The sequence below is a fragment of the Pongo abelii genome, chromosome 15, assembly GCF_028885655.2.
Source record: "Pongo abelii isolate AG06213 chromosome 15, NHGRI_mPonAbe1-v2.0_pri, whole genome shotgun sequence".
NCBI classification, from domain to species: Eukaryota; Metazoa; Chordata; class Mammalia; order Primates; family Hominidae; genus Pongo; species Pongo abelii.
Window position 1 is genome coordinate 85920778 of NC_072000.2, and position 22319 is coordinate 85943096.

The 22319-nt window shown below is 40.8% G+C and overlaps 1 protein-coding gene, 1 long non-coding RNA gene and 1 pseudogene across 3 annotated transcripts in view; all 3 read left to right on the plus strand.

Annotated features, from left to right (window-relative positions):
- LOC129049798 (uncharacterized) overlaps positions 1-1884 on the plus strand; it is a 33956-nt gene extending 32072 nt beyond the window's left edge. For both annotated transcript variants that reach the window (XR_008513136.2, XR_008513135.2), the window contains exon 5: positions 992-1884. This is a non-coding gene — a long non-coding RNA (uncharacterized LOC129049798). The remainder of the gene's footprint in view (positions 1-991) is intronic.
- LOC129049872 (uncharacterized) overlaps positions 1-22319 on the plus strand; it is a 447079-nt gene that overhangs the window by 33283 nt on the left and 391477 nt on the right. The window lies entirely within an intron of this gene.
- Positions 5626-7015, plus strand: LOC100455578 (elongation factor 1-alpha 1-like; annotated as a pseudogene).

The following is a 22319-nucleotide window of genomic DNA, read 5'->3' on the forward strand; positions in this document are numbered from 1 at the left end:
AGTGGGAGGCAGCAGAAGTCTATTCCTTCCTCAGAGGAGGGGAGGAGGGAAGAGTGAACACTTAAGAACAGTATTTGCTAAATAATGCCACCCACATCCTCTAACCTTCAGAAAATCTGGGGAAGTTCACTGGCATGCATGCACGTGCACTGCCTTGAATTAGGATTTTTATTTTATTTGTTTATTTACTAATAGAATAAGGGAAAGTATGAGTTGCAAATCAGGTTGCCACAGAGTGAATTCAGATGACACAACACTGAGCTCATTAAGTAGGAATCCAAAGCCAGGTGACCTTGAAAACCCTCTATTTGCAGAAACTGTGTGTGTGTGTTTTGCACAGTTAACCCTTCAAAATCCACAGACTGAGCATTCAGATCAATCCTTTTTCTTTTTTAAGGGCTGAGAGACCATAGTTTACATCCGAACTACGTGTAAGCTTTGAGACCAGTAAAATTATTCACTCTGATTATGCTTGTCGAAAACCAATTCATGTTCTCGAGTCTATCTCATTTTATACTGCCATTTTTTTTCCCCAAATAAAAATCACCTGGTTGGCTCTCCAAGACTCACTCAAGCCCTTGGATGAGTCAATTTCCTATCCAGCCTTTTAGTGTCACCTCTGTTTTCACTAAGATATCTGGCAAAAAAAGGGAGAGACTTCTTTTGCCAAAGGCTGTGAACCATTGAATTTGAGAGTTCAGCTCCTGTTTTCTTCTTACTTTTTTCTACAGGCTTAATTAGGGGACTCAAAAACCAAAAGAAAAGCAAAACCCCAAGGCTCATTGTTTGTCTCAGTTTTGCACCAGCTTTCTGCTACCTCCTGAGCCCAGATCTTTTCAAATCTTTTTTAAATTTGAAGATTTGCAGTCTGTTACTTTTTAATAAGTGCACCATCCACACAGTCATTTTTAGACAACTCACCCACCCCAACCATTTCTTTTCCCCAAACAGAAGCTTATTTTCGGTTTGATTTCTTTTTTACTTTTTGCAGAAGAATCCTTTGCCTGAACTGATAAAGAAGAAAAAGAAAGTGCCAGTATTCTTTTGCTTCACAATACGGCAGGAATGAGGAGGAGGCAAAGTATATCTTTTAAGGAAGGAAAAGATGAGGTTAAAGGAAATGGATGGATCCATTGAATTTGATGACGTCCACCCCACACGACCTCCCTGCCTGGCTCAGCTTTGCATGGCCTTGTTATTGTTTTTATATTCCCTTCTCACAGCAACTTTTCCAGAGAAAAGAGACTGGACAAAGGGATTATTTCAGTAATTTTCCTCATTGTTCCCTTGGCTCCCATGGCCGTCTTTTCCAAGGCTGATTGCTTACTGCTAGCTAGAGTGGGCTCCTCTCCTTTCTGCTGTTATTATTTTAAAAGACAGTTGTGTGTTGAAGAAAAATATCATACCAGGTTCTTGTCCTTTATAATTGAATTAACTGGCTGAGAAAATGACTATCAGCAACCAGTTAGCTTTTAAGTTGGAGAGTTCCTCGTCCATAAGAACATAGAATTTTAGAGCCACAAGATATTTAGAGATTGTCACTTCCAACCACCTTACTTTATAGATGGAGTGCCAAGGAAACTGAAGGCTTTCCCAAGGTCACACCACTAGTTATTGGTAGTACTGGGACTAGAGCCCAGTCGTCCTAATTCTATTCTTCCCGTACACCTAATTTAATTCCAGAATCTAGATTCCACTTAAAGGCACAGACATATTAATCTTTAACTTCTAAAGTGGCAGACTGAGTTTTAACAGAGAGAATGCTGAAATTCTCGGTAGAGATAATAAGGGGGGCCATTGGGGAAAGAATAAAACTGTACAAGAATAAAACAGTTTCCCAGCTTCTTGCTTTTGGTAGAAATATATCTAACAAGAAAGTTCCAAGCATGCAAATGTAAAGAAAAGAGTTTGATTGTCAAAGCTAACCTGAAAAATGTTCTCCTGCATCATTCTGGGAGACTCCAGAACAAAGAAACACAATGCCAGTAACAAAGGAAGGAGGGATTTGAAAGGGCTCAGTGCTTTTACACTTAAAACATATCCTTTTTTTCTTCCAGGTTACTAAACATGGTTTTGGAGAAGGAAATTTCTTACAAAGCAACACAGTCTCTTTGCCCTATTCCTGTAACAATAACACTGAATTTAAATAACTCTAATCTTCAAATAGGCTAGAGTATCTTGCAGATATTTTTGAGTTGTTTGATCACTTTCTCCTTGCCAGTTTCCCCTGTATCACTCAGCTCTGCATGGCCTTTTAGTTTTTTCCCATATTTCTTTATCACTGAAACCTTTTCTTATGGCAAGAGAAGACTGGGAAAAGCGATTTCAATCATTTCCCTCACCACTCCTTTGGAAAGTAGAGGGTAGAGGGTGGAAAACAGCTGTTGTGGATAAGGGTGGTGGGGCAGGAGTGAGGAGTTGTGGAAATATTAATTATTTGAGTCTTAATTTATTTCCTAAAGGGAGAAGTCTTGAGCCTCCAAAATTGAGGAAGTTATTTAAAGTTGAGTGTTCAAATTGGTAGAAGGGAAGGAGGTAGCATTAATAGGCACAGATAAGTCTGCATATTTTAGATGTTGTTGCAAAAACATGTGCCCCCTTTTGCTGTTTTCCCCAGGACCTGGAGCATACAGTTCCCGAGTATAGAGCTTTCCTGGAGGTCCCCTCCTTGCGTCACCAGCCTTGTCCCCTTCCCTTTACCTGTCCTTCCTCTCTCTTTGTGTTTCTCTCTTGGTTTCTGCTTGGTTTCTTCTTTCATTGAGTCACCTTTCTTTTATGTCTAAGATTGTTGGGCATGTGTTTTCGGGTTTATAGGCCTCTTTTATTTTATTTTAAATAGTATTTAATTTAAAAATTCATAATAATAACAACAGTGTAAATACCAGCTGCCTTTTATTGACCGTGTTTCTAAGGGCTTTCTATATATTTAATCACCACCACAGAACTACTGATCACTGCTCTTTCCTCCATTTGACAGATGAGGAAATGAAAGTTAGAGAGTTGAGTAACTTATTTATGGTTTTTTGTTTTGTTTTGTTTTTGAGACAGAGTCTTGCTCTGTCACCCAGGCTGAAGTACAGTGGTGCGATCTTAGCTCACTCTAACTCCTGCCTTCTGGGCTCAAGTGATTCTCCTGCTTCAGCCTCCCGAGTAGCTGGGACTACAGGTGCCCACCACCACACTCAGCTAATTTTTATATTTTTTGTAGTGACATAGTTCCACTATGTTGGCCAGGCTGGTCTTGAACTCCTTACCTTAAGTGATCCACCTGCCTTGGTCTCCCAAAGTGCTGGGATTACAAGTGTGAGCCACCGTGCCTGGCCATTATTTATGTTATTTCTGTTGAAGAGGCAGTAATTGGAAGAGCTGAGATCTGAACACATGCTTTTCTAGTTGGAAAGCCTGTTTTCTAGATGTTATTATGCTATCAACAACCATCTCCTTCCTCCCCTTCCTCCACCCGCACCATCTCCAAAATCCCTGGAACTTAAATCTTTGCCCTCTATGTGATTTCTACACGTGGCATCAAAGTTTCTGGCCAAAAAGCATGCTGTGTGATTGTATTCACCTTTGACAATCAAGATGGAGCTGTATTTGTGTTTGTGTGTTAAGGATGAACAGAGCAAAAGAAGAGATACCTTAGTTAATTGGAGGTCAGATTCTGGAAGGTTTCTTAGAGAAAAACAAGAGAGACACGAATTCATTCAATTTATTCCACAAATAGTTATTGTCATTGAGTCTGTAGCTTTCAGAAAAGAAAGGACTCCACTTGAAAAGAAAACCACTCAAACAGTCTTCCTCATTCCTACTTCCAGGTGCTCATTAAGGAAGTTTTGTTTCAAAATACTTTGATTTTAAAATGGAGTGTCAAGGGGTCCTGGATCAACAGCTCTGACAGGAGCTCAGTCTTCTATTTATTCTCAGAAAAGGAATAAAACACATTAGGCTAAGGAATTAAATCTCCGTCCCACCCCCACCTCTCTCCCCTCTTTTTCTTTCTCCCTGCCCTGACCCTCCATCTGAATGTCTTTGTCCTGGCTATGCAGAGAGCATGAGCGAGACTTGAAAGCAGCGCGGTCAAGTGTTGTGTTCAGCACAAGCTCTGCTTGGTTGGCAAAGTGCTTCTTTTCTCCTTGTCAATATTTCTGTAAGTGAAGAGACAGGCACATGAAAAGAGAAACACACCTCTCCTGCTTCCTCAGTGACTGTTTTCTATACCTATGGCAGTTGCTGTGATACTATCTAGGGATCTCCCCAGCATGCCACAGTTGTGTGTTTGAACCTCAAATCCCTGGAAATCTCACCCCCAGTGCAGCAGGAGTTTGCTTGATCAGTCCTGAAGTATTTTGGAAGCAGAGGTCATGATGGCTGTTGGCAGTGGTTGACATATATGAAAGAGAATAAAGATGAAACCCATCAAGTTTAATTTTATTCTAGACTTTAGATGGAATCCCACTACTGAATTCCAGAGGGTAGAAGGCCAGGGCTAGTTCCCGTGCCTGCTGGCCTTTGTGGAAAGAATGTTAATTAGAATAGCAATGTGAAAATGACTGCTGTGTTATTTGCCTAGCTTTAGGTAGAATATAATTGATGATAATAAACAATATTTGAGTGCCTTGTCTGTATTAGGTTTTACAAATATTATTTCCTTAAATCTTTACAACAAATCCATGAGGTGGGTAGGTCATCTTTTACCCATTTTTATGTATAAAGAAACTGAGAGCCGGATGCGGTGGCTCATGCCTGTAATCCCAGCACTTTGGCAGGCGAGAATTCTACTACTGAACCACCAATTTAATCTCAGCAATTTGGGAGGCCAAGGTGGGCAGATCGCCTGAGGTCAAGAGTTCGAGACCAGCCTGGCCAACATGGTAAAACACTGTCTCTACTGAAAATACAAAAATTAGCTGGGTATGGTGGCAGACCCCTGTGATCTCAGCTATTTGGGAGACTGAGGTGAGAGAATCACTTGAACCCGGGAGGTGGAGGTTGCAGTGAGCTGAGATCCCACCATTGCACTGCAGCTTAGGTGACAGAGTGAGACTCCATCAAAAAACAAACAAACAAAACAAAACAAAAAAACAACAACAGAAAAAAAAAAAACTGAGGCTCAGGGTTTTTGGAATATTTCCCCAAAGACATTTAGCAAAGACTGGGACTCAGAAGCCCAGGAATGCTCTTTCAATTTGATACACTGTATATATTATATGTATCAAAGTATTTTCTGTCTTTTAGGAAGGACTGTATCCTGTGGAATGGAATATATGTGGGCAGAAGTAGGAAACAGCCAAGAGCTCAACATTATACTATTTAGATAGTCAGCCCTAGAGTCCTAAGAGGAAACTAGAGTAAATGATGCTTTGCAAGAAGTCATGAAGTCTCTGAAAGAAAAATACTTATGGTATTTACAGGTGATAGTGACTTGGGAGATAGATATTTAAAAGTTACAAGGATGAGAGATTCAGAATTTGTTAAGTGGACTAGAACATATAAATGGGATGCACCTTCAATATCAGTAGCCAAGAGAAGGCTGGAAAGCATCCATTACAATAAAGTTTGGGTGTTTTCACAATGGATTTGCTGCTAGAACACAAGTGTCATGAAAAACATGGCCTAAAAGCCAAAATGGGAAAAGAGAAGACTCCAACCAACATTGAGGTCATTGGACACTTAGGTTCAGGCAAGTCCACCACTACTGGCCATCTGATCTACAGATGTGATGGTATGGTGGTATCGGCAACAGAATCATCAAGATTTGAGGAGAAGGCTGCTGAGAGGGAAAAAGCTCTTTCAAATATGGCTGGGTCTTGGATAAACTAAAAGCTGAGCCTGAGCATGATGTCATCATTGATATCTCCCTGTGGAAATTTGAAACCAGCAAGTGCTATGTGACTGTCATTGATGCCCCAGGACACAAAGAGTTTATCAAAAACATGGTTACAGGCACATCTCAGACTGGCTGTGCTGTCCTGATTGTTGCTGCTGGCGTTGGCAAATTTGAAGCCAGCATCTCTAAGAATGGGCAGATCCAGGAGCACTCTCTCCTGGCTTACACACTGGGTGTGAAACAACAAATCCTTGGTGTTAGCAAAATGGATTCCACTGAGCCACTCTACAGTCAGAAGAGATACAAGGAAATAGTTGAGGAAATCAGTACTTTCCTTAAGAAAATTGGCTACAACCTTGACACAGTAGCATTTGTGTCCATTTCTGGTTGGAATGGTAATAGCATGCTGAAGCCAAGTGCTCAGAGGCCTTGGTTCAAGGGATGGAAATTCACCCGTAAAGATGGCAATGCCAGTGGGACCACACTGCCTGAAGCTCTGGACTGCGTCGTATCACCAACTTGTCCAACTGTCAGGCCCTTGCATCTGCCACTCCAGGATGTCTACAGAATCAGTGGTACTGATACTATCTTTGTGGGCCGAGCAAAGCCTGGGTTTCTCAAACCCGGCATGGTGGTCACCTTTGCTCCAGTCAACATTACAACTAAAGATGTGTTGAAGTGTACCATGAAGCTTTGAGTGAAGCTCTTCCTGGGGACAATGTAAGCTTCAATGTCAAAAATGTGCCTGTCAAAGATGTTCATTGTGGCAACACTGCTGGTAACAGCAAAAATGATCCACCAATGGAAGAAGCTGGCTTCATTGCCCAGGTAACTGTCCTGAACCATCCAGGCCAAATCAGTGTTGGTTATGCCCCTGTAATGGATTAACACACAACTCACATTGCTTGCAAGTTTGTTGAACTGAAGGAAAAGATGGATCACCATTTTGGTAAGGAGCTGGAAGATGACCCTAAATTCTTGAAGTCTGGTGATGCTGCCATTTTTGGTATAGTTCCTGGCAAGCCTATGTGTGTTGAGAGCTTCTCTCACAGTACTCCTCTGGGTTGTTTTGTTGTTTGTGATATAAGATAGACAGTTGCTATGGATGTCATCAAAGCAGGGGACAAGAAGCCTGCTGGAGCTGGCAAGGTCACCAAGCCTGCCCAGAAAGCTTGGAAGGTTAAATGAATATTATCCCTAATACCTGCCATGCCAGTCTTCACCCTTTATGCCTGAAGTTGCATTTTTTTTTAATATTTGCATTCAGACCTTGGCAATGACCTTGAGCAGTAGGATATAAATAACTCCCACATGCTTAGCGTTCCAATAATGGAACACTAGGCATAAACGGGTTTTAATCAGTGGTGGAAGAACGGTCTCAGAATTATTTGTTTCAATTGACCATTTAAGGTTAATAAAGGCTGGTTAATGATAACAGTGCGTTGTAAAAAATTCACAAGGAAAGGAGAATGTTTTGTGGATTTGTGTGTGTGTGTGTGTGTGTGGCAGTTTTAAGTTACTAGTTTTTAAAATCAGTACTTTTTAATGGAAACAACTTGACCAAGAATCTATGACAGAATTTTGAGACCCATTAAACAAAGCTTAATGAGGAAAAATAAAGTTTGGGAGATAAAGGAATGCGAAGAAAATGTCAAGAGCCTAAATTGCTTCTGTGGATCAATCCTGGGGTCACAGAGTTGAGGACTGAATTTCTGATGGTGGTACAAGGATGAGTAATGACAAGACGGTTGGTTTTCTTAAAATATTAGGAATTCTCACCAGATATATTCCAACTTCTCTAAGTAATTTATCATGGATTCAACTATCCATCAATTTTTCCAAGTTATCTCTTTTAAAAAATTCATAAGTTTAAAAATATTAAAGGCAATATTCATGGTATTGAGAAAAAGTCAAACAATGTAGATGGATATAGGTGAAAAGTAAAAAAATCTCCTTTTTCATCCCCCTTTTTCCTGGGCCCACCTCTCAGATGCAACCATCTTTTTTTTTTTTTGAGACAGAGTCTTGCTCTGTTGCCCAGGCTAGAGTGCAGTGGCGCGATCTCGGCTCACTTGCCAGCTCCACCTCCCAGGTTCACACCATTCTCCTGCCTCAGCCTCCCGAGTAGCTGGGACTACAGGCACCCGCCACCACGCCTGGCTATTTTTTTTTTTTTTTTGTATTTTTAGTAGAGACGGGGTTTCACCGTGTTAGCCAGGATGGTCTCGATCTCCTGACCTTGTGATCCACCCGCCTTGGCCTCCCAAAGTGCTAGGATTACAGGCTTGAGCCACTGTGCCGGGCCAGATGTAACCATCTTTAATAGTTTTCTGTGTTCATGCCAGCATTGTTTCATGAGTATGTTAGCACATTATGTATGATTTTTTCCTTTTATCAGTTTCAGACCAATGAGTTGTTCTGCTAACATTCTCTAGCCATGACAGATGTGGGATTTTTTCATATTATAATGAAGTTATTTTTCTAAACAGATTCTATGTATTTCAATATATCGCAGTTTTTATTCTTTCTGATGCTTAAACTGAATTTGCTTCTGAGTGCTATTGGTAAAGCTTCACTAATCTTTTATAGCTTTTTTACTTTCTAGTACAACAAGGTTTTCTTGGCTTTCATGTACATTCTCTGTCCTCTGCCTGAAATCGAATATTTTTTGAAGAGCCCTGTTCCTTTCTTGGGAAATAGAATTTAGAAATTGCTATTAAGGCATTAGAAGTGGTGACTGGTCATTATTTTTTTTAGATTATTTTAATGGAAGGAGCTAAAAAATGTATTTTTTAAAAGAAAAATAAGTAAGCACCGTATTTCCAATTGAAATGTAATGTTACAGGGTTTTACCTTTTTGAATGTAATATTTTATGATTTCTTTTCACTTTTGCTGAAAGTCAGTGTAGTTAGGTTATGTCCTAACTACACTGACATAATTATTACGTGATCAATCCGGCTGTGTGTGTGCTGTGCATGTGTGAATTTTACACACATAATAGTATCACAATTCTCTAAAGAATATTATTACTATCAATATGATAGTGGAAAAATTTAAGAATTTCCTTGCAGTTATTTTTTACGATATATCACACTAGGCAGATAGGCTCAAATTATTGTGTGTGTTTTTTTTTTTTTTTGAGATGGAGTCTTGCTCTGTCACCCAGGCTGGAGTGCAGTGCCGCAATCTCGGCTCACTGCAAGCTCCGCCTCCCGAGTTCATGCCATTCTCCTGCCTCAGCCTCCCAAGTAGCTGGGACTACAGGCGCCCGCCACCACGACCGGCTAATTTTGGGGTTTCACCATGTTAGCCAGGATGGTCTCAATCTCTTGACCTCATGATCCACCTGCCTTGGCCTCCAAAAGTGCTGGGATTACAGGCATGAGCCACCGTGCCCAGCCAAATTGTTGTGTTTTAAAGTCATTTGGAATAATTATTCTTTGCATGGTACACAGTTTCTTTTGTTTCAATTTTGCTTTTGATTTTAAGGGGCTTTCATTTCTGTTTAATTTTGTTTTAAACTTATGATAAATAGTTACAGGCTTCAAAGTCACATCTTCAAAACAAAGTATATTCAGTATATTTTGTTCCTGTCTCCTCACCCTGTTCTTTCTCTTGTATAGTCTTATAAACTTTTGGTTTATGTTTCCATTTAAAATTTATGAGCAGGCGGGTTGCAGTGGCTCACGCCTGTAATCCCAACACTTTGGGAGGCCAAGGTGGGTGGATCACCTGAGGTGGGGAGTTGGAGACCAGCCTGACCAACATGGAGAAACCCTGTCTCTACAAAATTAGCCAGTTGTGGTGGCGCATGCCTATAATCCCAGCTACTTGGGAGGCTGAGGCAGGAGAATCTGTTGAACCTGGGAGGCAGAGGTTGTGGTGAGCTGAGATCGTGCCTTTGCACTCCAGCCTGGGCAACAAGAGTGAAACTCTGTCTCAAAAGTAAATAGATAAATAAATAAATATAAATGAATAAATAAAATTTATGAGCAAATACATATATATGTTTATATTATTTCCCACCTTCTTAGATTAAAAGGTAGCATGCCCTTCACACTATTCTGCAACTTCCATTTTTCTCTTAACATATCTAGGAGATGGCTACATAGCTGAACATAGAGATTTCTTCATTTCTTATTGCAGTTACAGGGTACTCCATTTGTGGATGTATTTTACGTTATTAAACCAGCTCCTTATTAATGACAAGTTGTTTCCAGCCTTTTTCTATTAAAAATAATTGTCTTGCAAAAAAATTATTTAATAATTTTGCCACTGGATATTTGGGATAGATCTTTGGAAATGGAATTGCTGGTTCAAAACATCTATCACTAAGAACATCTTTGTGAAGTGGAAACTGAATTTAATATACATTTAGTGTGAGTTTAGGATTATCTATTTATGTAGTTTGCCATCATTTTGTGCATGAATTACTGCTAACTGTCTCATAGTTGGAATGCCTTCCAGGAATATTTCTCCTCATCCACTGTGCCAGATCACCTGCATCAGGATGCTGAGTTTTAGGATCCAACATAGAACCCTCACTAGGCCATTGCAACAAGGACATCAACGATAAATTAGTTAATAAGTGCCATAAGTTCAAAGTATGTATGACTAGTCACTGTACAGAAATTACTAATCAGGAGTTGTGATGTTGAAATAAACTTTTCTAAACTATCCATCATGAAAATAGAATTTTTGATCAACCAGGTTAAGGGAAATAATTATTTTTTTTCTCTTTAGGAAGAACTTTTTCTCTTTTTACAAAATCATTGTCATGTAAAAAAACAAAGCATGTGTAACCAAAAATATATAGGAAAAAATACTAACACATATGTGTCAGTCTAAATACTATACATTTTTCTGGACTTTGTGATGTTTGATAACTTTGTCAGCTTTTTAAAATTTGTAACTTTTTTACTTCTTTTTTTCATTTTAAATAAGCATTTTCACTTGTAACTTTATAGTCACAATTTTGTGTTCTTTTTTTAAAAATACAGCCACCCAAACTGCATTGGTTTCAGGCCACATAATGCTGTGCTATGCCTTTACTTGTTGGAGTGATAGATCCTGTGGCTTTCAGTAATGGAGCAGGCAATTACAGGCTGAGTTCTAGTGGGAAGTGCACTCTTAGGAGGCTCTGCAAGTCATGGCAATGGGTTAGTATATGTAATTCTCTGCAGGAATACCCCTTTCCTGCAGAGGAGTTCACACCAGCTCATCTAGTAGTAAATACTTAAGCAAAATAATACAACCTACATAGTTGCTGTCTTGTTTGCTCCTACATAGAAATTCCCTTGCCCTTTCCCAAAATAGATTTCTCCAAAGTTCCATTCAATCTTGATGTTGGCCCAAAGATTAGTATTTTTTGGTCATATTTTATTAGTTCCAGATGTGATTCTTGAGTGGGAAAAGAATGAACAAAAACACTAAACGATAAACCAACAAAACTACCCCAAACTAGTACCACTGTGTCCGAAATTGGTGGGTTCTTGGTCTCACTGACTTCAAGAATAAAGCCGTGGACACTCGCGGTGAGTGTTACAGTTCTTAAAGATGGTGTGTCCGGAGTTTGTTCCTTCTGATGTTTGGACGTGTTCAGAGTTTCTTCCTTCTGGTGGGTTCGTGGTCTCACTGGCTTCAGGAGTGAAGCTGCAGACCTTCGCTGTGAGTGTCACAGCGGCATCTCTGGAGTTGTTCGTTCCTCCCGTCCAGAGTTGTTAATTCCTCCCGCTGGGTTCGTGGTCTCACTGGCCTCAAGAGTGAAGCTGCAGCTCATAAAGGTGGTGGTGAGTGTTACAGCTCATAAAGGCAGTGCGGACCCAAAGAGTGGGCAGCAGCAAGATTTATTGCAAAGAGCGAAAGAAATCTTCCACAGTGTGGAAAGGGACCCAAGCCGGTTGCTGCTGCTGGCTCGGGCAGCCTGCTTCTATTTCCTTATCTGACCCCACCCACATCCTGCTGATTGGCCCATTTTATAGAGAGCTGATTGGTCCATTTTACAGAGAGCTGATTTGTCTGTTTTACAGAGAGCTGATTGGTCCATTTTTACAGGGTGCTGATTGGTGCGTGTTTACAATCCATGAGCTAGACACAGATTGCTGATTGGTGTATTTACAATCCTCTAGCTAGAGGTAGAAGTTTTCCAAGTCCCCACTAGATTAACTAGAGGTGGAGCCCTGATTGGTGCGTTTACAAACCTTGAGCTAGACACAGGGTGCTGATTGGTGCATTGACAAACCTTGAGCTAGGCAGAGTGCTGATTGGTGTATTTACAATGCTTTAGCTAGACATAAAAGTTTTCCAAGTCCCCACCAGATTAGCTAGATACAGAGTGCTGGCTGGTGCATCCATGAACCCCGAACAAGACATAGAGTGCTGATTGGTGCATATACAATCATCCGGCTAGACATAAAAGTTCTCCAAGTCCCCACCTGACTCAGGAGCCCAGCTGGCTTCACCTAGTGGATCCTGTGCCAGGGCCATGGGTGGAGCTGCCCGCCAGTCCTGCACCATGTGCCTGCACTCCTCAGCCCTTAGGCAGTCGATGGGACCAGGCACCACAGAGCAAGGGGTGGTGCCCGTTGGGGAGGCTCAGGCTGCGTGGGAGTCCACCGTGGTGGGGGGCTTGGGCATGGTGGGCTGCAGGTCCTGAGCCCTGCCCTGTGGGGAGGCAGCTGAGGCTTGGTGAGAATTCGAGCGTGGCACGGGTGGGCTGGCAGTGCTGGGGGACCTGGTGCCCCCACTGCAGCTGCTGGCCTGGGTGCTAAGCCCCTCACTGCCCAGGGCCGGCAGCGCCGGCTGGCTGCTCAGAGTGCAGGGCCTGCAGAGCCCGTGCCCACCTGGAACTGGTGCTGGCCCATGAGCGCCACGCGCAGCCCGCTTTCCCACCAGCGCCTCTCCCTCCACACCTCCCCACAAGCCAAGGGAGCTGGCTCCCGCCTCGACTGGCCCAGAGAGGGGTTCCCACAGTGCAGCGGCGGGCTGAAGGGCTCCTCAAGTGTGGCTAGAGCGGATGCCGAGGCCGAGGAGGCGCTGAGAGTGAGTGAGGGCTGCTAACACGTTGTCACCTCTCACTATCACAAAAATATGATTTAATTTTTTAAATTAAAATAATCAAAAAATTTTAATTTTAATTTTTGTAGATTCACAAGGTATATGTGCAATTTTGTGCTGGGTCTGTGTCGTGGACCCTGGCCGGCTTACAGATGAAAGGAGTACTCGGACACAGGTACGCAGTGAAAGAGCAGCTAGGGGACTGGTGGGCTCTAGTGGCCAAAGTGCAGCAGCCCTGAGAAGCTGGAGCTGCTTGCCTTTATTCAGTGTGGGCACAATGCCGAAAGCCTGGAGCAAACACAATCTGTGGGTAATTAACATTTATTGTTCCTCTTTCAGGGAACCTCATGAAGCCTGAATGATAAAACGTTAGCTCCTGGTCAACATAAGTAAACAAACCTGTTTAAGATAAATTCCCCTACACTTACTTGTACCTACTCCTTGCCCTCTGCCTCAGGGCTAGAGAACAGCTGCCTTCATCTATTGTCCCCCAAAGCTATGCAGAGCTTTCTGACCTTTCAGGAGACCTACTCCTTTCCCTATAGTTTCTCCCACCACTCTGACCAATCTCCTACGGTTTTGTTTGATGATATATCACATAGTGATGAAGTCTGGGCTTTTAGTGCACCCTTCCCTGAAGAGTGAACATTTTATGCAGTAAGTAATTTTTCAACTGTCATTCCCCTCCCACCCTGCCCTCTTGTGGAGTTCCCAGTGTCTATTAGTCCTCTGTATATGTCCATGTGTACCCACTGCTTAGCTCCCACTTATAAGTGAAAACATGCAGTATTTGATTTTCTGTTTCTGAGTCATGTCACTTAGGATAATGGCCTCCAGCTCTATCCGTGTTGCTACAAAATACATGATTTCATTCTTTTTTTAATGGCTGTTATCTGTGATATATGTGCCAATTTTTTTTTTTTTTATCCAATCTGCTGCTGATAGGCACTTAGGTTGATTCCATGACTTTGCTATTGTGAATAGTGCTGCAATAAACATACAAGGCAGGTGTCTTTTTGCTAGAATAATTTATATTCCTTTGGGTAGATATCCAGTAGTGTGATTGCTGGGTCAAATGGTAGTTCTAGTTTTAGTTCTTTGAGAAACCTCCTTACTGCTTTCCCTAGAGGTTGTAAATGTAAATTACATTCCCACCAGCAGTGTGTAAGTGTTCCATTTTCTCTGCATTCTTGCCAACATCTGTTGTTTTCTGACTCAAAAAGATGATTTGCCTGTTTCCCTCCACCTCTCCTCAGCATATTGTGTGGAAGAGTGACAAGGTAACATCAATAAATACTCTCATTTGGAAAGAGAAAAAATGGATGGCACATAGCAGTCACCAGTTCCTACCAGTTTTTAAATATTGCTGAAGAAACATGTTGAGGATGCTTACCATGGGGTAGGAAGCATTCCTTATGTCTTCTCTCTTTTTCCCTTTGATCAATATTTCCAGACATTTATCAATTTTATTGAATTTTCAAAGAAGGAGCTTTTTAATTTTTTATTTTTTTCTACTTTCTGTCCACTTGTATTGCATTGACTTCTATTATCTTTATTATTTCCTTACTTTGCGTACTTTGGATTTAATTTGCTTTTCTAGTTTCCTGTGGTTACCATTTGGATCATGTTTTAGATCATGTATCTTTTCTAATATAAGTATCTCAGACCCTAAGTTTTCCTCTAAGAACTGTTTTAGCTGCATCTTTCAAATTTTGATGTATTTTTATTTTCATTTGGTTCTAAATAGGTAATGCAATTTCCCTTGTGATTTCTTCTTTCACTCTTGGGTTATTTAGAAGTACATTGCTTAAGTTCCAAATATTTGGAAATTTTCCAGATATCTTGTTGTTGAATTTGGTTCCATTCTATTGGAGCCAGAGAACCTTCTCTGTATGATTTTAATCTTGTAATTCATTTGAGACTTGTTTTATGGCCCAATTAGAGTCTCTTATGATGACTGTCTCAAATGAATTTGAAACAAAAGTCTACATTGCTATTTTGGGGTTGTGTTTCTATAAATGGCAATTAGGTTCAGTTTTTTCATAGTATTCTATATAACTGTGTGTGTGTATGTGTTTGTATGTGTGTGTGTCTGCCTGTGTGTGTGTGTGCCTATGTATGTGTGTGGTTTTGGGTTTTTTTTCTTCTTCTTTTATCAATCTCAGAGAGCAGAGCATTGTCCAGTATAATCATTTGTCTCTGTCTCTTTTCAATTCTGTGAAGTTTTTTTTCCATATATTTAAAAACTGTTATTTGGTGAATATGCATTTAGGATTCTTATGTTTTCTTTCCATCATCATGAAATGTCCTTCTTTAAATCTATATATTGCTTGTTCTAGAGTCTGTTTTGTCTGATATTAATATGGCCATACCAGCTTTTATTGAGTACTTGCATGGTATATCTTTTCATATGTTTACCTTTAAACTATCTATATCTGTGTATTTAAAGTGAATTTCTTATATATAGCAAAAAATTGGATCTTGATTTTCTTAGACTTTTTATCAATATGGTCTGGCTTAAATCTAATATCTTGCTGTTTGTATTCTATTTGTCCCATTGTTCTCTGTTCCCTTTGACCTCTTTTCTGGTTGTGGGAGCTCAGAAAACAATAGCCCCAAATGAAGCTCAAAGAAGCAGCTTCAGAAGTGAAAGTTTTTCTCTGACCTTCCTTTACTCTCCTATCTCTGGCCTCTCATTCTCCTTAAAGGCTAACGTCATAGAAAGAATCCCTCTTCCCCAAGGCATGTCATAGAAACCAAACCCCTTTTTCCAAAGACAGCTGTACAACCTAAAAATATTACCCTATAACTTTCTCCCTGCCTTTCTATGTAAAAACTGGCCGTAAAGGAATTATCTGACCTACCTTGTTTGAGTGTAGGTCATAAGAGCCCCCGTTCCAGAGAAGGTCCTACCACATGCTGCACAGAGAGGCCAAGAAGAATCTGAACAGATGGGCTTTGCTGGGTTTCCCCACTCAGTTTGTCAGCATTAAGACATACCATTATAAGCCGAGCATGGTGGCCCACGCCTGTAATCCCAACACTTTCGGAAGCCGAGGTGGGCGGATCACCTGAGGTTGGGAGTTCGAGACCTGACCAATATGGAGAAACACTGTCTCTACTAAAACATACAAAAATTAGCTGGGCATGGTGGTGCATGCCTGTAATCCCAGCTACTTGGGAGGCTGAGGCAGGAGAATCACTTGAACTCAGGAAGCAGAGGTTGTGGTGAGCCAAGATTGTGCCATTGCACTCCAGCCTGGGCAATAAGAGTGAAACTCCATCTCAAAAAAAAAAAAAAAAAAAAGACACCATTTTTGTCCACTCATATTTCTACATGGCTGTCCATACTTTGTTGACCATAAGCATAAAAATGGACATTTATTTCCCCTGTATCTTTCAGTCATCATTTTGAAAGCTACCATGTCGTGTAAAAAACTATAATTAAAAATATTCTATGCCTTTTCTCCTATTAATCTGCCTTTTGTCAGGAATTTTCAGTGAACCTCTAGAGGATCATGGGGAAGTTTCCCCCTTACCCCTACAGTGTCTTTGATGGATTAACTGTTTATTTTTTGTGATTCTACTTTATTTCCACTATTGGCTTTTTCGGCATACCTTTTTGTTTTAGTTTTTAGTAATTGCCCTAGGCTTTACAATACATGTCTTTGACTTACTACAGTCTACCCTCAAACAATATTATGCCACTTCATTCTAGTTTTTCCCTTTTGTCCTTTGTGCTATTGTTATTATATATTTTACTTCTACATATATTATAAGCCCCACAATTTACTGTCACTACATTTGCTTTAAACACCTATCTTTTAAAGAGTTTAAAAATGAAGGGAAAAAAGGCCTTTAAAAATATTATCTGTGGGTTTTTTGTTTGTTTGCCATTCTAGTTACACCATCTGTATTTTTTTTATTGTTTTGTTTCTCATGTTTGTTTTGGAAAGACTCAAAAGCATAGGCATGCTGACATCTTGCCCTCTCTCCTTAGGTCATTTTTAATCTTATTTATATGTGCAGGCTATGCAGCCTCTTAGAGGTGATGAGTTATATGACATATTTATTGTTTAAAATAATATTTCCTCCCTAATCCTAATATTAAAAATATGTCTGTGTGCTCTGAGATAAATGAGTGCTCTAAAGTTAGATACCAATTTTTAAAATGAGAATTTGAAGGACAGCCTTCATTGCCAAAGCTATTGCAGAAATACCACAAATATCGCTTAATATTCAGGCTTTATGATACAGACACGTTTGGAAGTGTGGACTAACTGCATAGGCTTTTATTTACTGTAATATACCAATTCCTCACTTATCCAGAGGTAATTACTCTGACAACCTCATCTGTTTGGAACACTACAGAAAATAATAAAGTAAAACAAACTGCTTCCAAACAGTTGAACTAGATGCATCAAGGTTATTAAAAATAAATTTCATGCATTTTACTAAAAGGAGAACCTCTGACTCAGAACCCGCTTGCTTCCATTAAAAACATAATTTCAACCAGCTTGGCTAATTGGTTTCTTTGCCTTCAGCAGAAGGAAGAAAGACAGAAGTTTGGGTGGTGGGGGAAGAAATGTAAAAGAAACACACATATTATGTAGAGTAAGAGATAATAATCCACATTTATATATTCTTTTATGTTGCAGTCTCCTTTAGGGCAGTTAATAGTGTCCTATTTATCTTTGCGTTCTCTGCACAATCCCTGACACACTGTATTTGATAAACACTGCCCAAACAAACAAACAAGCAAATGAGAGTAAGAAGCTGGGGAGACATAGAACCACATGTTGAAAGAGGAATTGGAAAAGGATAGCAGCTAGAGGCCGCTCTGTGCAGAGGCAGAGAGTTCTTTATACTACACTCCACTGTGCAGTGAGAACATTTCTATTTAGGGAAAATAGGAGCCAGCGTGGAGCAATAGCTAATGTTGATATCAGTGACATGTCTTTCAGGAAAGGTTACATTTTAAAACCCAAGTGAGTACTTATTGCCTTAAAAAATGATTTCCATTACTACTCCCCCAACCCCCTTTCTATCCCTCTCTCCTAATCTCTATTTCTATCTCTGGCTCTCTATTAAAAGTTTCACCTTTTCACATTCAGAAAATTCATTTATGCAACAAATAGCTCCTTATCTCATGATGTGGCTAAAATGATCTGTTTCTGTACACAAAGTAGATGTTAGAAATTCTTTGTTCAATCAATTTATGGAGGAAAAAAGTTTATACATACCCATGCCTTAAGTCTGAAAAATGCTATTCACCTTTAGTAAATGTGTAAACTCTGTATAGGTAGACATATCTGCTCTCATGCTGATAATTTGTTTATTCAATTTGCCCTTGATATGTTATTCCCACCAAGACTTTTAGACTTAGAAGTGCTAATAATGGTAATAATAGCAGCTGGCAGACCCTGAGTGGGGACGTCTGTATTTGCATGTCCGTACACCAGGAACTCTGCAAAGAGCTGTCACGGTTTAACTTATTATTTAATTGTTACCACGCTTTATGCGGTAGGAACTGTTGTCACACAGTCTTACACGTGGGGAACTCAGGCTTGGAGAGGTGTACTTATCAACCCAGCAAATGGCGGAGCTGAGATTTGAGTCTCAGTGATCTGACTCCAAAACCTATGCTCTTAACATTTTTGCTATATGCCTCCTCTGTCTACCTATCATCTCTGGGAACAAAGTGGTCAACAATAGCACAATATCTATTTTTATCACACAATAAAATATTGCTCTACTTTGCTGTCATATGGTCATGATGACAAGGATCAATTAAATAAAGTAACAGCTGGAGGGGAGAATAGGAAAATACATATATCTCTAGGCATTTTTTATTAATTTAATAATGGCTTTATCGCTCTCTTCCGCCCCCCTTGAATTTGATTGATATGTGTAGCTAAATCAGATAAGTCAGGAAACATTACCTTCCATCTCATTCCACTCCAGTTTGCTGGCTGTACTGAATTACTTGGACAATTTCATTATTTCCCTACGTTACTCCTCTTTGGAGCTTCTTGGTCGTAGATTTCTTTTTCTTTTCTCAACCTAGTTGAGTTTTGTTTATATCAAAATATGTTTCCATAGATCTAGATCAGATTCTGGCAATACAATTTTGAAACTTTTTTTTTTTTTTTTTTTGAGATGGAGTCTTGCTCTGTCACCCAGGCTGGAGTGCAGTGGCGCGATCTTGGCTCACAGCAACCTCTGCCTCCCAGGTTCAAGCGATTCTCCTGTCTCTGCCTCCTGAGTAGCTGGGACTACAGGCGTGTGCCACCACATCCAGCTAATTTTTGTATTTTTAGTAGAGACGGGGTTTCACCATATTGGCCAGGCTGGTCTTGAACTCCTGACCTCATAATCTGCCTGACTTGGCCTCCCAAAGTGCTGGGATTACAGGTGTGAGCCACTGCCCTCGGCCTGAAACTCTTTTAATTCACAGAACCCAAAGAAATAAAAACCGGCCACGCTGATTGGAATGGCTTTGTGTAAGTGCCATCAACTGAGAGGAAGATACCCAGTTTAACTATTTTGACATCCAGATGTGGAAGAAAATACAACACTGATTTCTTTTCCTAAACGAAGCAAACCAATATGTACACTTGCCAGAGGGCAAGGGACCCAGGGATGCTTTGTATATGACTTTAATAAAAAACATGTTTGTATTTTAAAATCTTCCATGAGTGAGGTGGGAGTCAGGGATTTGAGGAAAAGCAAAAGATGGCTGCACTGGGGAATAATGAAAAAGGAGAGGAGGGAGAGTGAGAGGAGCTGATGAAATGTGTTTAGGCTGTCTATCAGATGTCAGAAGCCATGCCCTGCTGTTCTGAAATTGCCTTTTCATGTTGCATTTCTTGAAGGTGAGCTCAGAGTGCTATCTTTAGTGTTCTTTTGGGAAAGAGAAAAATAAGAGTAAACACAGTCATAAGTGCATGCCCATGATTTGTTCACAGTTTATCAAGATTATTGACATGGACTTTTTAGACAAAAATGAGAGCAACTGTTTATTTTTTGATTGTATTTGTTCTCTCTGCTCTTTTCCTTCTATTGCTTCTTGCTAGCCTAGTCCTGTCTACTTGAGGCTACACATTTTGAGTATCATTAAGGATGTTGCTATCTGCTCTCCAACTCCTGCCCTGACCTGAATAGTTACATCGGAGACATTATTTTCTTGCCTTCTTTCTTTTGCTGAAGTAATCTCAGTCATTCGTTGAGCTTATTAATTTCCCCCCTCATGTTTGATAAGGACATTTTACAGAGCAATCATGACTCAGAGTGAGGGATGGAATATAAAGTTAGAACTCCATTTTTTGAGCAGTTAATCAGAGAGTGAGCAATCCAAAGTTGTTCCCTGACTGAAATCTTCACATCTGATTGCTTTTCCTACTCAGCCCCACTGTTTGATGCTTCTGGGTGCCTCAAACTGCTTGGTAATGGTGGCACCTGGGTTGCTGTAATGGTCACAGTCCTGTTTTGATGGTTCGTTTTGTTTTTTTCTGAGACTTAAATAGCCTGCATACAGGTGCTGTCTGAGGAAGCTAAATGCTGTCGTATTATGTCTAGAAACATTTGAGATCTAAATACCTGTGAACTGAGCTCTTAACTCTCTCACCTCCTTATGCTTCCCTGTGGTCTTAGCGCTACCAAAAAGGGCCCTTAAAATCTGAGATCTCCTTTGTTTATTGATCTGCAGAGACAGTGACCTTGATACAAAACTACGGGCCTCTTGCAAGCAGTGTAGGAACTCAGAAGAAATTGCAGGTGCTGCGCTCTCATTTTATTCTGCGATCAGGCTGGCAGGCAGATCTATTCATTCCCCTGCCCGTGACTTGACATCAAATTCTCCACCAGGAGGACCTCAACTCCCAGTGGAAAGCAGGGATAAGTGATGAATGAATCTTTTACTGCTTGTAAGAATGTGTCTGATACAGGATTTCTCCCTTATTTCCTAAAATCCTTCTGCATTTTTCAGTCCACTTCTCTCAGCAAAACCACGCAAACGGAAAGATGATTAAGTCTCAGAAGAGGCATGAAATGGCCTGAAGCTAAAAAGAGGAAAAGTTTTGGGTGGACATTTTGAAAGATGAAGAGTAAGAGAGATTAGACAGTGGAATAGAAGTCCCATCACTGCAGACAGCCAAGGAAAGGTTAGATAAGATATTAACATTAATGAGGTAGAGCAAAGCCCCGGAGAGTAGAGGAGGCTTGACTAAAAGGAGGAGGGCTGGAGAGAGTCATAACAGCCAGCTCACAATAGATTCTTTCCTCCCTGTATCCTGTTATAATTTTCACAGGACAATTTTTCAGGGTATCTAGGTTGCAATCCCAGGCAACTAGAATACTTGTTTGTCTTATAAAGATGATTATTTATTCAACAAATATGTTTTTAGCTCCTACTGCATGCCAGGCACTCAGGCTCCAAGAATATAACTATGTAAAGACAGAAATGATAGAGAGATCCAACAATCAGGGCTGTGGCCTGGTGGCCCACTCTGGAAGAGAGATAAGAAAGATTGTCTCATGAATGACCCTGGAAATTCATAGTGCTTGGAAGAGCTTTTTTCTCCCCAGTGGAAGGCACAGCACACAGTCACAACTGTTTATGGAATTTTGTCCAAGGTTGCCAGGTGCTGGCAGCTGGCACTCACAGACAACTCTCTGCAGACCTGGTACTCCTCTCAGACTGCCTGGGACCTATGTCCTGTGTTCTCCTCCTGATAAGGTGGTTCTCAGGCTTGCACTATGGGAAGGTAAAATAGCAGAAGGGCAGTGTCCCTTTCCAAATAGACACCTTTTGAGTCCATAAACACCCTCCTCTGCATGCATTCTAAGTGATGATGAGATCATAGACCTCTTCTGGATAAGCCTCAGCTTGCAAGTTTCCCCAGCGAAGTCCACCCCTTAACTCTTGCTACATGATTTAGCATTTGCCTTCTCTCTGCTTTGCCAGAGCTCCACAACCACTTAGTCATATTTGGCCAGCAGATATGTTTATCAACGTGTGGTTAGCTAGTGCATGTTTAGAAGAAAGTGAGTTGAATGCCTTTACATGGGGGTAAGTACTGCTGTGGTCTCAGACCCTAACAGGCTCACTCGTTTGTGTTACTGCCTGACCCCTAGCTGCACTTGAATGTGCCTTACCTGTGAATGCAGGTGTGATGTACTACAGAGGGGATGCATGAGGAACCATGGGAGCATGTGAGAGGGGCACCTACCTGTGGGACTTCAGAGGAAATGGCATTGAAACTAAGACGTGAAGGACAAGAGGGAGTTAACTCGGGGAAGAGTTGGAGATGGGAGTGGAGCTAGTGACAAAAGTGTTTTGTCTAGAAGGGGCCAGGTGGGAAGTCCTGAAAAGAGATGACTTGGTGTCTGCTGGGAGTGAGAGTCCAGCATGTCTGGAGTGATGAGCCCAAAGGA